The 14,261-nt window shown below is 47.1% G+C and overlaps 1 pseudogene; it reads right to left on the reverse strand.

The window, feature by feature from the left end:
- Positions 1-367: 367 nt before the first annotated feature.
- On the reverse strand, positions 368-13,884 carry LOC124023827 (annotated as a pseudogene).
- Between the last annotated feature and the right edge of the window lie 377 nt (positions 13,885-14,261).

Here is a 14,261-nt window from a genome sequence, read left to right on the forward strand (position 1 = left end):
GAAGTGTTGTTGGCAAACCAGGCCAAAGACCCCTCAGAGACACCAATACTCCTTAGCCGGCCTCAAGAATGGAATGGTCTACCGTATCAAAAGCTTTGCCCAAGACAATACAAATAGCATCACAACTTGTTATTAATCAAGGGCAATGGTGACATCATTGAGGTCCTTTAAGGAAGGTTGGAGTAACAAATCATTAACCTGAGTAGAAACTAGATTGCATTCCAGAGAGAGAATACCCGACGGGATTTGAAGTAACTGACAAAGGTTTTCCAACAGTTTTGATTAACAGGGCGAAATAGAAATAGGCCTACAACAGTTATGATCAGCTTGAGTCTCCCTCTTGTTGACCAAATACAGTAACACTGACCTCAGAGTCTCCAGTTTACAGTGGGGATTCCCCAGTCCAGCAGAGAGCAGCTCCACTCCTGAATCCCTTCAGGTCATTGTTACTCAGGTCCAGCTCTCTCAGGTGTGAGGAGTTTGACTTCAGAGCTGAGACCAGAGAACCACAGCCTTCCTCTGTGACTAGACAGCCTGACAGCCTGCAAAGAGTAAAAATCATATTAAAAACACACTGCTATTCTTTGGTGTTGAAAATAGTGGCAGCATAACACATTCAGATATCAGTGTCCTGAAACCTGCCCATATCTATTCAGAAATGAATGTATCATTATTAGAAATGATCATAATATTGCTTGAAGAGAGACAAATGTGTAGTTCACTGTCAAAGGAATTTAACAATTCCTATATATATTCATTAACCAATTCAATTTAAATCACTCTGTCTGTTTCTAAGAATTTGTAAGTCGTCATTTGCATAAAATAGACAGAGACCAGTCTATCAAAATTGGCCCAATAGCATTTATTCTCGAGAGCGCTGCTCATAGAACCATGTACAACAGCTTATATATCACATATGACGTCATAGGTTATAAAATGTATCTCCTCCTCTAGACCAGGACAAAGTAGGTTCAAAAGTTCATTCCAACTCACTAGCGCAAATACCTGACACTGGATGAACTCCTGAAGTCTCACCATAGTTTATTACCACTTAGCAGACAGTTTCAGATACGGGAACCTGGAGGGCTCTCGTTGTCTTATTTTATCATCACAGAGTTATAGCTGAGTTGGTTCAAACATAGGTTAATGACTCTCTTTGCTTACTTTAGTCACACACATACATTCCTTCCTACACAATGGTTATCATTTCCAATTACCCCTTATCCATGCTACATAACCTCTTTCTTAGGAACTAACATTATTAATCAGATATTGTAAAACAGGGTAGAGTTTAATTAGTTATAGTTCTATTTAAATGTAAATATTGTTTAGTCATTATTCATACAATTCCTAACATTCACATATTTGAGTAAACTGACCAGACCAGTTTAAAAAGCAGTATCGGTTAAAAGACAGACAGTGAGGTATCAGATTTAGATTGGTGTGGACTGTATACTCAGTACATATCTATTTTGACAGTGAAGATAACATTTTAAACGTGGATCTGTACTTCAACATTTTGGATTTGAGGTCTAATGTTTCACATGAGGTGACAGTATATAATGTCACCTTTAATTTGAGGGTATTTTCATACACACCTGTTTCACCGTTTAGAAATGAAAGCACTTTATGTATCTAGTCCCCATATTTGAATAAGTCATAAGTATTCTGACCAATTCACTTATAGTGTATTCAAGTAGTCAAAATAGTTGTATTTGGTCCCATATTCTTTGAACGCAATGACTACATCAAGCCTGTGACTTGAGAAAGATCACGAATTAATCATTAATAATAGAGAGAGAGAGTTACAGAGGCTACAACAAAACATACTAACCTCTCACCATTAACCTCTAATTAAAGGTGACATTCTAACCTCTCACCATTAACCTCTAATTAAAGGTGACATTCTAACCTCTCACCATTAACCTCTAATTAAAGGTGACATTCTAACCTCTCACCATTCTCACCATTAACCTCTAATTAAAAGGTGACATTCTAACCTCTCACCATTAACCTCTAATTAAAGGTGACATTCTAACCTCTCACCATTAACCTCTAATTAAAGGTGACATTCTAACCTCTCACCATTAACCTCTAATTAAAGGTGACATTCTAACCTCTCACCATTAACCTCTAATTAAAGGTGACATTCTAACCTCTCACCATTAACCTCTAATTAAAGGTGACATTCTAACCTCTCACCATTAACCTCTAATTAAAGGTGACATTCTAACCTCTCACCATTAACCTCTAATTAAAGGTGACATTCTAACCTCTCACCATTAACCTCTAATTAAAGGTGACATTCTAACCTCTCACCATTAACCTCTAATTAAAGGTGACATTCTAACCTCTCACCATTAACCTCTAATTAAAGGTGACATTCTAACCTCTCACCATTAGCCTCTAATTAAAGGTGACATTTTAACCTCTCACCATTAACCTCTAATTAAAGGTGACATTCTAACCTCTCACCATTAACCTCTAATTAAAGGTGACATTTTAACCTCTCACCATTAACCTCTAATTAAAGGTGACATTCTAACCTCTCACCATTAACCTCTAATTAAAGGTGACATTCTAACCTCTCACCATTAACCTCTAATTAAAGGTGACATTCTAACCTCTCACCATTAACCTCTAATTAAAGGTGACATTCTAACCTCTCACCATTAACCTCTAATTAAAGGTGACATTCTAACCTCTCACCATTAACCTCTAATTAAAAGGTGACATTCTGTACTGTCGTCTAGTGTGAAACATTTGATCTCAAATCCAAAATGCTGGAGCATAGCACCAAATTTAAAACTGTAAACTTCACTGTAAACACACATATGATTTGGACTATGTGCCTGGTAAACACATGTGGATCTGGTGAACAGTTATCACTTGTTGACCAACTACAGGAATACTGACCTCAGAGTCTCCAGTTTACAGTGGGGATTCCCCAGTCCAGCAGAGAGAATCTTCACTCCTGAATCCTTCAGGTCATTGTTCCTCAGATCCAGCTCTCTTGGGTGTGAGGGATTTGCCTTCAGAGCTGAGACCAGAGAAGCACAACCTTCCTCTGTGACTTGACAGCCTGACAGCCTGCAAATAGTAAAATCATATTAAAACCACACTGCTTTTCTTTGGTAGTGAAAATAGTGGCAGTATATATTTCTCAGCATATTCACATACATCAGTGTCCTGAAACCTGCCAGATCTATTCATAAATGAATGAATGGATCATTATTAGAAATGATCATAATATTGCTTGAGAGAGAGAAATGTATTGTACAAATATCTGAGTAGACTGACCAGACCTTCACCTCTGATGCTTTAAAAAATACACGTTTAGTACTTCTTCAAATGGGAGAACTAGGTCCATGAAGTGCTTTCTTTTCTAAAAGCTAAAACATATTTTTTATGAGGACCTTAAAAACAAAGGAGACATTCTGTACTGCCGCCTAATGTGAAACATAATATCTCAAATCCTAAATGCTGGAGCATTGAGACACATTTAAATATGTAAGCTTCACTGTCCAAACACATATGGTGTGGATTATGTGTGTCTGGTAAACACATGTGGAACTAGTGAACAGTTATCACTTGTTGACCAACTGCAGGAATACTGACCTCAGAGTCTCCAGTTTACAGTGGGGATTCCCCAGTCCAGCAGAGAGAATCTTCACTCCTGAATCCTTCAGGTCATTGTTACTCAGATCCAGCTCTCTCAGGTTTGAGGGGTTTGACTTCAGAGCTGAGACCAGAGAAACACAGCCTTTGTCCGTCACTCCACAGCCTGACAGCCTGATAAAGAGATCATCATGATTTCACAAACACACTGTTCATTTAACACCAGTAGTGTAGAAGGACAATGACAGATGCATTAGGTTTATTCTACCAAACAACATATAGATTTACCTTCCGTCTCCCTAAATTGTATTGCCGTATTGTTATACAATGTAAACACCAATGCATTGATTCAATATATTTTTCTGAATAAAGTGAATATTTCTTCCTGATGATTAGTACTTAAATGTATTTGTATTTACTCACAGAGCAGCTCTGGAGGCGTTGACCACTGGCAGCAGCCTCAGAAGACCTTCCTCTGATCTGGAGTATTTCTTCAGGTCAAACACATCCAGGTCCTTTTCTGAAGTCAGCAACACAAAGACCAGAGCTGACCACTGTGAAGGTGAGAGTTCATCACTGGAGACACTTCCTGATCTCAGGTATCTTTGGATCTCCTCCACTAGAGAATGGTCATTCAGTTCATTCAGACAGTGGAACAGATTGATGCACCTCTCTGGAGAGGGATTCTCCCTGATCTTCTCCTTGATGTAGTTGACTGTTTCTTCATGGGTCTGTGAACTGCTTCCTATCGTTGTCAGTAGACCTCGTAAGTGCTTCTGATTGGACTCCAGTGAGAGGCCCAGAAGGAAGCGGAGGAAAAGGTCCAGGTTTCCCGTCTCACTTTGTAAGGCTTTATCCACAGCGCTCTTGTAGACAGTAACTTCTGTCTTCAGTAGACAATCGTTGCTGGATGTTGATTGCAGTTCGGCCATTAGATTTTCATTGTTGTTGCTGAATGAGAGGAACACATATACAGCAGCCAGAAACTCCTGAATGCTCAGATGCACGAAGCAGTACACCTTGTCCTGGTACAGCCCACATTCCTCTTTAAAGAGCTGTGTGCACAATCCTGAGTACACTGAGGCTTCATTGACATCAATGCCAGACTCTTTCAGGTCTTCTTCATAGAACATTATATTTCCCTTCACAAGCTGTTGAAAAGCCAGTTTTCCCAGTGACAGAATGCTCTTTTTATTCCAGTCTGGACCCCTCTCTTCTTTCCCAATATACTTTTCATTCTTCTGTTTGGTATGAAACACCACAAGGTGTGTGTACATCTCAGTCAGAGTCTTGGGCATCTCTTCTCTCTTATGTTTCAGCATTGGTTCAAGTACTATTGCAGAAATCCAACAAAAGACTGGAATGTGGCACATGATGTGGAGGCTCCTTGATGTCTTTATGTGTGAGATGATTCTGCTGGCCAGGTCCTCATCACTGAATCTTCTCCTGAAGTACTCCTCCTTCTGTGGGTCATTGAACCCCCGTACCTCTGTCACCTGGTCAACACACTCAGGGGGGATCTGATTGGCTGTTGCAGGTCGGGTAGTTATGCAGAGGAGAGCAGAGGGAAGCAGATTTCCCTTGATGAGATTTGTCAGCAGAACATCCACTGAGGTTGACTTGGTGACGTCACAACAGATCTTGTTGTTCTGGAAGTCTAAGGGCAGTCGGCACTCATCCAGACCATCAAAGATGAACAGAACGTTGTTCTTGTCGTAGTTGGAGATTCTTGATTCTTTGGTTTCCATTGAGAAGTGATTGAGAAGTTCAATCAAAGTGTGTTTTTCCCCTTTCATCAAATTCAGCTCCCGAAAAGGGAATGAAAATACAAATTGGACATCCTGATTTGCTTTTCCTTCAGCCCAGTCCAGAATGAACTTCTGCACAGAGACTGTTTTTCCAATGCCAGCGACTCCCTTTGTCAGCACAGTTCTGATAAGTTTGTCTTGTCCAGTTAAGGGTTTGAAGATGTCGTTACATTTGATTGCAGTCTCTGGTCTTGCTTGTTTCCTGGTTGTTGTCTCAATCTGTCTCAGCTCATGTTCATTATTGACCTCTCCTGTTCCACCCTCTGTGATGTAGAGCTCTGTGTGGATCTTATTGAAAAGTGTTGGGTTTCCTTGTTTAGCGATCCCCTCAAATACACATTGAAACTTCTTCAGATTAGATTTGAGTTCACATTGACAAATCACAGCAAGCTCATCTGAATGAAGATATAACACAGAGGATATTAATGTTACGTCTGTTTTAATACTGTAGGACTGTGTCTGTCCTCTCTCTCTCCTCTGGTTCTCTCCTCTGTCTCTCCTCTGTGTGTCCTCTCTCTCTCCTCTGGTTCTCCTCTCTCTCTCCTCTGTCTCTCTCTCTCTCCTCTGTCTCCTCCGGTTCTCCTCTGTCTCTCCTCTGTCTCTCCTCTGTCTGTCCTCTGTCTCTCCTCTGTCTCTCCTCTGTCTGTCCTCTGGTTCTCCTCTCTCTCTCCTCTGGTTATCCTCTGTCTCTCCTCTGTCTCTCCTCTGTCTCTCCTCTGTCTTTCCTCTCTCTCTCCTCTGGTTCTCCTCTCTCTCTCCTCTGTCTCTCTCTCTCCTCTGTCTCTCCTCTGTCTGTCCTCTCTTCTCCTCTGGTTCTCCTCTGTCTCTCCTCTGTCTCTCCTCTGTCTGTCCTCTCTCTCTCCTCTGGTTCTCCTCTCTCTCTCCTCTGTCTCTCTCTCTCTCCTCTGTCTCTCCTCTGTCTCTCCTCTGTCTGTCCTCTCTCTCTCCTCTGGTTCTCCTCTGTCTCTCCTCTGTCTCTCCTCTGTCTGTCCTCTGTCTCTCCTCTGTCTGTCCTCTGGTTCTCCTCTCTCTCTCCTCTGGTTCTCCTCTCTCTCTCCTCTGTCTCTCCTATGTCTCTCCTCTGTCTGTCCTCTCTCTCAACTCTGGTTCTCCTCTCTCTCTCATCTGTCTCTCTCACTCTCCTCTGTCTGTCCTCTCTCTCTCCTTTGGTTCTCCTCTGTCTCTCCTCTGTCTCTCCTCTGTCTGTCATCTCTCTCTCCTCTGGTTCTCCTCTCTCTCTCCTCTGTCTCTCCTCTGTCTCTCCTCTGTCTGTCCTCTCTCTCTCCTCTGGTTCTCCTCTCTCTCTCCTCTGTCTCTCTCTCTACTCTGTCTCTCCTCTGTCTCTCCTCTGTCTGTCCTCTCTCTCTCCTCTGGTTCTCCTCTCTCTTTCCTCTGTCTCTCTCTCCTCTGTCTCTCCTCTGTCTCTCCTCTGTCTGTCCTCTCTCTCTCCTCTGGTTCTCCTCTGTCTCTCCTCTGTCTCTCCTCTGTCTGTCCTCTCTCTCTCCTCTGGTTCTCCTCTCTCTCTTCTCTGTCTCTCCTCTGTCTCTCCTCTGTCTGTCCTCTCTCTCTCCTCTGGTTCTCCTCTCTCTCTCCTCTGTCTCTCTCTGTCTCCCCTCTGTCTCTCCTCTGTCTGTCCTCTCTCTCTCCTCTGGTTCTCCTCTCGCTCTCCTCTGTCTCTCTCTCTCTCCTCTGTCTCTCCTCTGTCTCTCCTCTGTCTGTCCTCTCTCTCTCCTCTGGTTCTCCTCTGTCTCTCCTCTGTCTCTCAATCTGTCTGTCCTCTGTCTCTCTTCTGTCTGTCCTCTGGTTCTCCTCTCTCTCTCTCCTCTGGTTCTCCTCTCTCTCCTCTGTCTCTCCTATGTCTCTCCTCTGTCTGTCCTCTCTCTCTCCTCTGGTTCTCCTCTCTCTCTCCTCTGTCTCTCTGACTCTCCTCTGTCTGTCCTCTCTCTCTCCTCTTGTTCTCCTCTGTCTCTCCTCTGTCTGTCCTCTCTCTCTCCTCTGTCTCTCTCTCTCCTCTGTCTCTCATCTGTCTCTCCTCTGTCTGTCCTCTCTCTCTCCTCTGGTTCTCCTCTGTCTCTCCTCTGTCTGTCCTCTCTCTCCTCTGGTTCTCCTCTCTCTCTCCTCTGTCTCTCCTCTGTCTCTCCTCTGTCTGTCCTCTCTCTCTCCTCTGGTTCTCCTCTGTCTGTCCTCTGTCTCTCCTCTGTCTGTCCTCTCTCTCCTCTGGTTCTCCCCTGTCTCTCCTCTGGTTCTCCCCTGTCTCTCCTCTGTCTGTCCTCTGTCTCTCCTCCGTCTGTCCTCTGGTTCTCCTCTCTCTCTCCTCTGGTTATCCTCTGTCTCTCCTCTGTCTCTCCTCTCTCTCTCCTCTGGTTCTCCTCTCTTTCTCCTCTGTCTCTCTCTCTCCTCTGTCTCTCATCTGTCTCTCCTCTGTCTGTCCTCTCTCTCTCCTCTGGTTCTCCTCTGTCTCTCCTCTGTCTCTCCTCTGTCTGTCCTCTCTCTCTCCTCTGGTTGTCCTCTCTCTCTCCTCTGTCTCTCCTCTGTCTCTCCTCTGTCTGTCCTCTCTCTCTCCTCTGGTTGTCCTCTCTCTCTCCTCTGTCTCTCCTCTGTCTCTCCTCTGTCTGTCCTCTCTCTCTCCTCTGTCTCTCCTTCCTCTGTCTGTCCTCTGTCTCTCCTCTGACTGTCCTCTCTCTCTCCTCTGGATCTCCTCTGTCTCTCCTCTGTCTCTCCTCTGTCTGTCCTCTCTCTCTCCTCTTGGTCTCCTCTCTCTCTCCTCTGTCTCTCCTCTGTCTCTCCTCTGTCTCTCTCTCTCTCCTCTGTCTCTCCTCTGTCTCTCCTCTGTCTGTCCTCTCTCTCCTCTGGTTCTCATCTGTCTCTCCTCTGTCTGTCCTCTGTCTCTCCTCTGTCTGTCCTCTGGTTCTCCTCTCTCTCTCCTCTGGTTATCCTCTGTCTCTCCTCTGTCTCTCATCTGTCTCTCCTCTGTCTCTCCTCTCTCTCTCCTCTGGTTCTCCTCTCTCTCTCCTCTGTCTCGCTCTCTCCTCTGTCTCTCATCTGTCTCTCCTCTGTCTGTCCTCTCTCTCTCCTCTGGTTCTCCTCTGTCTCTCCTCTGTCTCTCCTCTGTCTGTCCTCTCTCTCTCCTCTGGTTCTCCTCTCTCTCTCCTCTGTCTCTCCTTTGTCTCTCCTCTGTCTGTCCTCTCTCTCTCCTCTGGTTCTCCTCTCTCTCCTCTGTCTCTCCTCTGTCTCTCCTCTGTCTGTCCTCTCTCTCTCTCCTCTGGTTCTCCTCTCTCTCTCCTCTGTCTCTCTCTGTCTCTCCTCTGTCTCTCCTCTGTCTCTCCTCTGTCTGTCCTCTCTCTCTCCTCTGTATCTCTCTCTCCTCTGTCTCTCATCTGTCTGTCCTCTCTCTCTCCTCTGGTTCTCCTCTCTCTCTCCTCTGTCTCTCTCTCCTCTGACTCTCCTCTGTCTCTCCTCTGTCTGTCCTCTCTCTCTCCTCTGGTTCTCCTCTGTCTCTCCTCTGTCTCTCCTCTGTCTGTCCTCTGTCTCTCCTCTGTCTGTCCTCTGGTTCTCCTCTCTCTCTCCTCTGGTTCTCCTCTCTCTCTCCTCTGTCTCTCCTATGTCTCTCATCTGTCTGTCCTCTCTCTCTCCTCTGGTTCTCCTCTCTCTCTCATCTGTCTCTCTCACTCTCCTCTGTCTGTCCTCTCTCTCTCCTCTGGTTCTCCTCTGTCTCTCCTCTGTCTCTCCTCTGTCTGTCCTCTCTCTCTCCTCTGGTTCTCCTCTCTCTCTCCTCTGTCTCTCCTCTGTCTCTCCTCTGTCTGTCCTCTCTCTCTCCTCTGGTTCTCCTCTCTCTCTCCTCTGTCTCTCTCTCCTCTGTCTCTCCTCTGTCTCTCCTCTCTCTCTCCTCTGGTTCTCCTCTCTCTCTCCTCTGTCTCTCTCTCTCCTCTGTCTCTCCTCTGTCTGTCCTCTCTCTCTCCTCTGGATCTCCTCTGTCTCTCCTCTGTCTCTCCTCTGTCTGTCCTCTCTCTCTCCTCTGGTTCTCCTCTCTCTCCCCTCTGTCTCTCCTCTGTCTCTCCTCTGTCTGTCCTCTCTCTCTCCTCTGGTTCTCCTCTCTCTCTCCTCTGTCTCTCCTATGTCTCTCCTCTGTCTGTCCTCTCTCTCTCCTCTGGTTCTCCTCTCTCTCTCCTCTGTCTCTCTCACTCTCCTCTGTCTGTCCTCTCTCTCTCCTCTTGTTCTTCTCTGTCTCTCTCTCTCTCCCCTCTGTCTCTCCTCTGTCTGTCCTCTCTCTCTCCTCTGTATCTCTCTCTCTCCTCTGTCTCTCTCTCTCTCCTTTGTCTCTCATCTGTCTGTCCTCTCTCTCTCCTCTGGTTATCCTCTCGCTCTCCTCTGTCTCTCTCTCTCCTTTGTCTCTCCTCTGTCTCTCCTCTGTCTGTCTCTCTCTCCTCTGGTTCTCCTCTGTCTGTCCTCTGGTTCTCTCTCTCTCTCCTCTGGTTCTCCTCTCTCTCTCCTCTGTCTCTCCTATGTCTCTCCTCTGTCTGTCCTCTCTCCTCTGGTTCTCCTCTCTCTCTCCTCTGTCTCTCTCACTCTCCTCTGTCTGTCCTCTCTCTCTCCTCTTGTTCTCCTCTGTCTCTCCTCTGTCTCTCCTCTGTCTGTCCTCTCTCTCTCCTCTGGCTGTCCTCTCTCTCTCCTCTGTCTCTCCTCTGTCTCTCCTCTGTCTGTCCTCTCTCTCTTCTCTGGTTCTCCTCGGTCTCTCCTCTGTCTCTCCTCTGTCTGTCTGTCTCTCTCTCTCCTCTGGTTCTCTCTCTCTCTCTCCTCTGTCTCTCCTCTGTCTCTCCTCTGTCTGTCCTCTCTCTCTCCTCTGGTTCTCCTATCTCTCTCCTCTGTCTCTCTCTGTCTCCCCTCTGTCTCTCCTCTGTCTGTCCTCTCTCTCTCCTCTGTATCTCTCTCTCCTCTGTCTCTCTCTCTCGCTTCTGTCTCTCATCTGTCTGTCCTCTCTCTCTCCTCTGGTTCTCCTCTCGCTCTCCTCTGTCTCTCTCTCTCTCCTCTGTCTCTCCTCTGTCTCTCCTCTGTCTGTCCTCTCTCTCTCCTCTGGTTCTCCTCTGTCTCTCCTCTGTCTCTCCTCTGTCTGTCCTCTGTCTCTCTTCTGTCTGTCCTCTGGTTCTCCTCTCTCTCTCCTCTGGTTCTCCTCTCTCTCTCCTCTGTCTCTCCTATGTCTCTCCTCTGTCTGTCCTCTCTCTCTCCTCTGTATCTCTCTTTCCTCTGTCTCTCTCTCTCGCTTCTGTCTCTCATCTGTCTGTCCTCTCTCTCTCCTCTGGTTCTCCTCTCTCTCTCCTCTGTCTCTCTCACTCTCCTCTGGTTCTCCTCTCTCTCTCCTCTGGTTCTCCTATCTCTCTCCTCTGTCTCTCTCTGTCTCCCCTCTGTCTCTCCTCTGTCTGTCCTCTCTCTCTCCTCTGTATCTCTCTCTCCTCTGTCTCTCTCTCTCGCTTCTGTCTCTCATCTGTCTGTCCTCTCTCTCTCCTCTGGTTCTCCTCTCTCTCTCCTCTGTCTCTCTCACTCTCCTCTGTCTGTCCTCTCTCTCTCATCTTGTTCTCCTCTGTCTCTCCTCTGTCTGTCCTCTCTCTCTCCTCTGTCTCTCTCTCTCCTCTGTCTCTCATCTGTCTCTCCTCTGTCTGTCCTCTCTCTCTCCTCTGGTTCTCCTCTCTCTCTCATCTGTCTCTCCTCTGTCTCTCCTCTGTCTGTCCTCTCTCTCTCCTCTGGTTCTCCTCTCTCTGTCCTCTGTCTCTCTCTCTGTCGTCTGTCTCTCCTCTGTCTCTCCTCTGTCTGTCCTCTCTCTCTCCTCTGGTTCTCCTCTGTCTCTCCTCTGTCTCTCCTCTGTCTGTCCTCTGTCTCTCCTCTGTCTGTCCTCTCTCTCCTCTGGTTCTCCCCTGTCTCTCCTCTGTCTGTCCTCTGTCTCTCCTCTGTCTGTCCTCTGGTTCTCATCTCTCTCTCCTCTGGTTATCCTCTGTCTCTCCTCTGTCTCTCCTCTGTCTCTCCTCTCTCTCTCCTCTGGTTCTCCTCTCTCTCTCCTCTGTCTCTCTCTCTCCTCTGTTTCTCATCTGTCTCTCCTCTGTCTGTCCTCTCTCTCTCCTCTGGTTCTCCTCTGTCTCTCCTCTGTCTCTCCTCTGTCTGTCCTCTCTCTCTCCTCTGGTTATCCTCTCTCTCTCCTCTGTCTCTCCTATGTCTCTCCTCTGTCTGTCCTCTCTCTCTCCTCTGGTTCTCCTCTCTCTCTCCTCTGTCTCTCTCTGTCTCTCCTCTGTCTCTCCTCTGTCTCTCCTCTGTCTGTCCTCTCTCTCTCCTCTGTATCTCTCTCTCATCTGTCTCTCCTCTGTCTCTCCTCTGTCTGTCCTCTCTCTTTCCTCTGGTTCTCCTCTCTCTCTCCTCTGTCTCTCTCTGTCTCTCCTCTGTCTCTCCTCTGTCTCTCCTCTGTCTGTCCTCTCTCTCTCCTCTGTATCTCTCTCTCCTCTGTCTCTCATCTGTCTGTCCTCTCTCTCTCCTCTGTTTCTCCTCTCTCTCTCCTCTGTCTCTCCTCTGTCTCTCCTCTGTCTGTCCTCTCTCTCTCCTTTGGTTCTCCTCTGTCTCTCCTCTGTCTCTCCTCTGTCTGTCCTCTGTCTCTCCTCTGTCTGTCCTCTGGTTCTCCTCTCTCTCTCCTCTGGTTCTCCTCTCTCTCTCCTCTGTCTCTCCTATGTCTCTCCTCTGTCTGTCCTCTCTCTCTCCTCTGGTTCTCCTCTCTCTCTCATCTGTCTCTCTCACTCTCCTCTGTCTGTCCTCTCTCTCCTCTGATTCTCCTCTGTCTCTGCTCTGTCTCTCCTCTGTCTGTCCTCTCTCTCTCCTCTGGTTCTCCTCTCTCTCTCCTCTGTCTCTCCTCTGTCTCTCCTCTGTCTGTCCCTCTCTCTCTCCTCTGGTCTCTCTCTCTCTCTCCTCTGTCTCTCTCTCCTCTGTCTCTCCTCTGTCTCTCCTCTGTCTGTCCTCTCTCTCTCCTCTGGTTCTCTCTCTCTCTCCTCTGTCTCTCTCTCCTGTCTCTCCTCTGTCTCTCCTCTGTCTGTCCTCTCTCTCTCCTCTGGATCTCCTCTGTCTCTCCTCTGTCTCTCCTCTGGTTCTCCTCTCTCTCTCCTCTGTCTCTCTCTGTCTCCCCTCTGTCTCTCCTCTGTCTGTCCTCTCTCTCTCCTCTGTATCTCTCTCTCTCCTCTGTCTCTCTTTCTCTCCTTTGTCTCTCATCTGTCTGTCCTCTCTCTCTCCTCTGGTTCTCCTCTCGCTCTCCTCTGTCTCTCTCTCTCTCCTCTGTCTCTCCTCTGTCTCTCCTCTGTCTGTCCTCTCTCTCTCCACTGGTTCTCCTCTGTCTGTCCTTTGGTTCTCCTCTCTCTCTCCTCTGGTTCTCCTCTCTCTCTCCTCTGTCTCTCCTATGTCTCTCCTCTGTCTGTCCTCTCTCTCTCCTCTGGTTCTCCTCTCTCTCTCCTCTGTCTCTCTCACTCTCCTCTGTCTGTCCTCTCTCTCTCCTCTTGTTCTCCTCTGTCTCTCCTCTGTCTCTCCTCTGTCTGTCCTCTCTCTCTCCTCTGGCTGTCCTCTCTCTCTCCTCTGTCTCTCCTCTGTCTCTCCTCTGCCTGTCCTCTCTCTCTCCTCTGTCTCTCTCTCTCCTCTGTCTCTCTCTCTCTCCTCTGTCTCTCTCTCTCTCCTCTGTCTCTCCTCTGTCTCTCCTCTGTCTGTCCTCTGTCTCTCCTCTGTCTGTCCTCTCTCTCTCCTCTGGTTCTCCTCTCTCTCTCCTTTGTCTCTCTCTCTCTCCTCTGTCTCTCCTCTGTCTCTCCTCTGTCTGTCCTCTGGTTCTCCTCTCTCTCCTCTGGTTCTCCTCTCTCTCTCCTCAGTCTCTCCTCTGGTTCTCCTTTGTCTGTCCTCTCTCTCTCCTCTGGTTCTCCTCTCTCTCTCCTCCGTCTCTCTCTCTCCTCTGTCTCTCCTCTGTTGCAGATAGTATCAGTATCATTAATGTTGTCTCTCTATCACTGTCTTTCTCTGTCTGTCCTCTGGTTCTCCTCTGTCTCTCTCTCTCTCCTCTGTCTCTCCTGTCTAAATTAATCAACACATCCCTGCTGGTACTGTACTTGATGAGGTCACTAGGTGTTGTGTTAAGGCTTCTACAATATAATTGTGTTACACGACTACTTTAGCTGTACTTTAGTTTCAGCTTTTAAATGTTTGTTATAAAACAGCATTCAATATGAGGCAGACAGCTCTTACTTTTCTCCAGTGTGTCAGCAAGCTCCTTCTGGTTCATTTTCCTCAGGACGTGCAGTGTGATCTTCAGAGCTCCCTCTCTGGCACTGCTCTCCTGCTTCTCATCTTCAGCATCCACCACTTCCTTATCCTGCTTCTGACTCTCAAAGCCTTCTGGGAGTTCTGGACTAAGAATCCTCTTGTACCTCTTCAGCTCGTTGTTCACAAATGTCATAAAATTCTCTTCAAGCAACTGAAATAAATTAAGTAAATAATTTAAGCAAGAGAAGAAATACTTTCTCATTAACACATTAATGAATGATTGACAGATCAACTTTACTTGAGGTAAACAAAAACAGATGTACATAACAGGACCACATACACTGAATATAGAGGCCAGGTCTGTTTGATGACTCTGGGAAGACTGACCACTGAGAATCTCTGACTCTGTTGTCTCCTGTTCTGTTCTGTGGACAAAACATGAGATTACATTTCCTCAACCAGGAGGGCACACACACACACACACACACACACACACACACACACACACACACACACACACACACACACACACACACACACACACACACACACACACACACACACACACAC

The sequence above is a fragment of the Oncorhynchus gorbuscha genome, unplaced genomic scaffold (assembly GCF_021184085.1).
Source record: "Oncorhynchus gorbuscha isolate QuinsamMale2020 ecotype Even-year unplaced genomic scaffold, OgorEven_v1.0 Un_scaffold_1691, whole genome shotgun sequence".
NCBI classification, from domain to species: domain Eukaryota; kingdom Metazoa; phylum Chordata; class Actinopteri; order Salmoniformes; family Salmonidae; genus Oncorhynchus; species Oncorhynchus gorbuscha.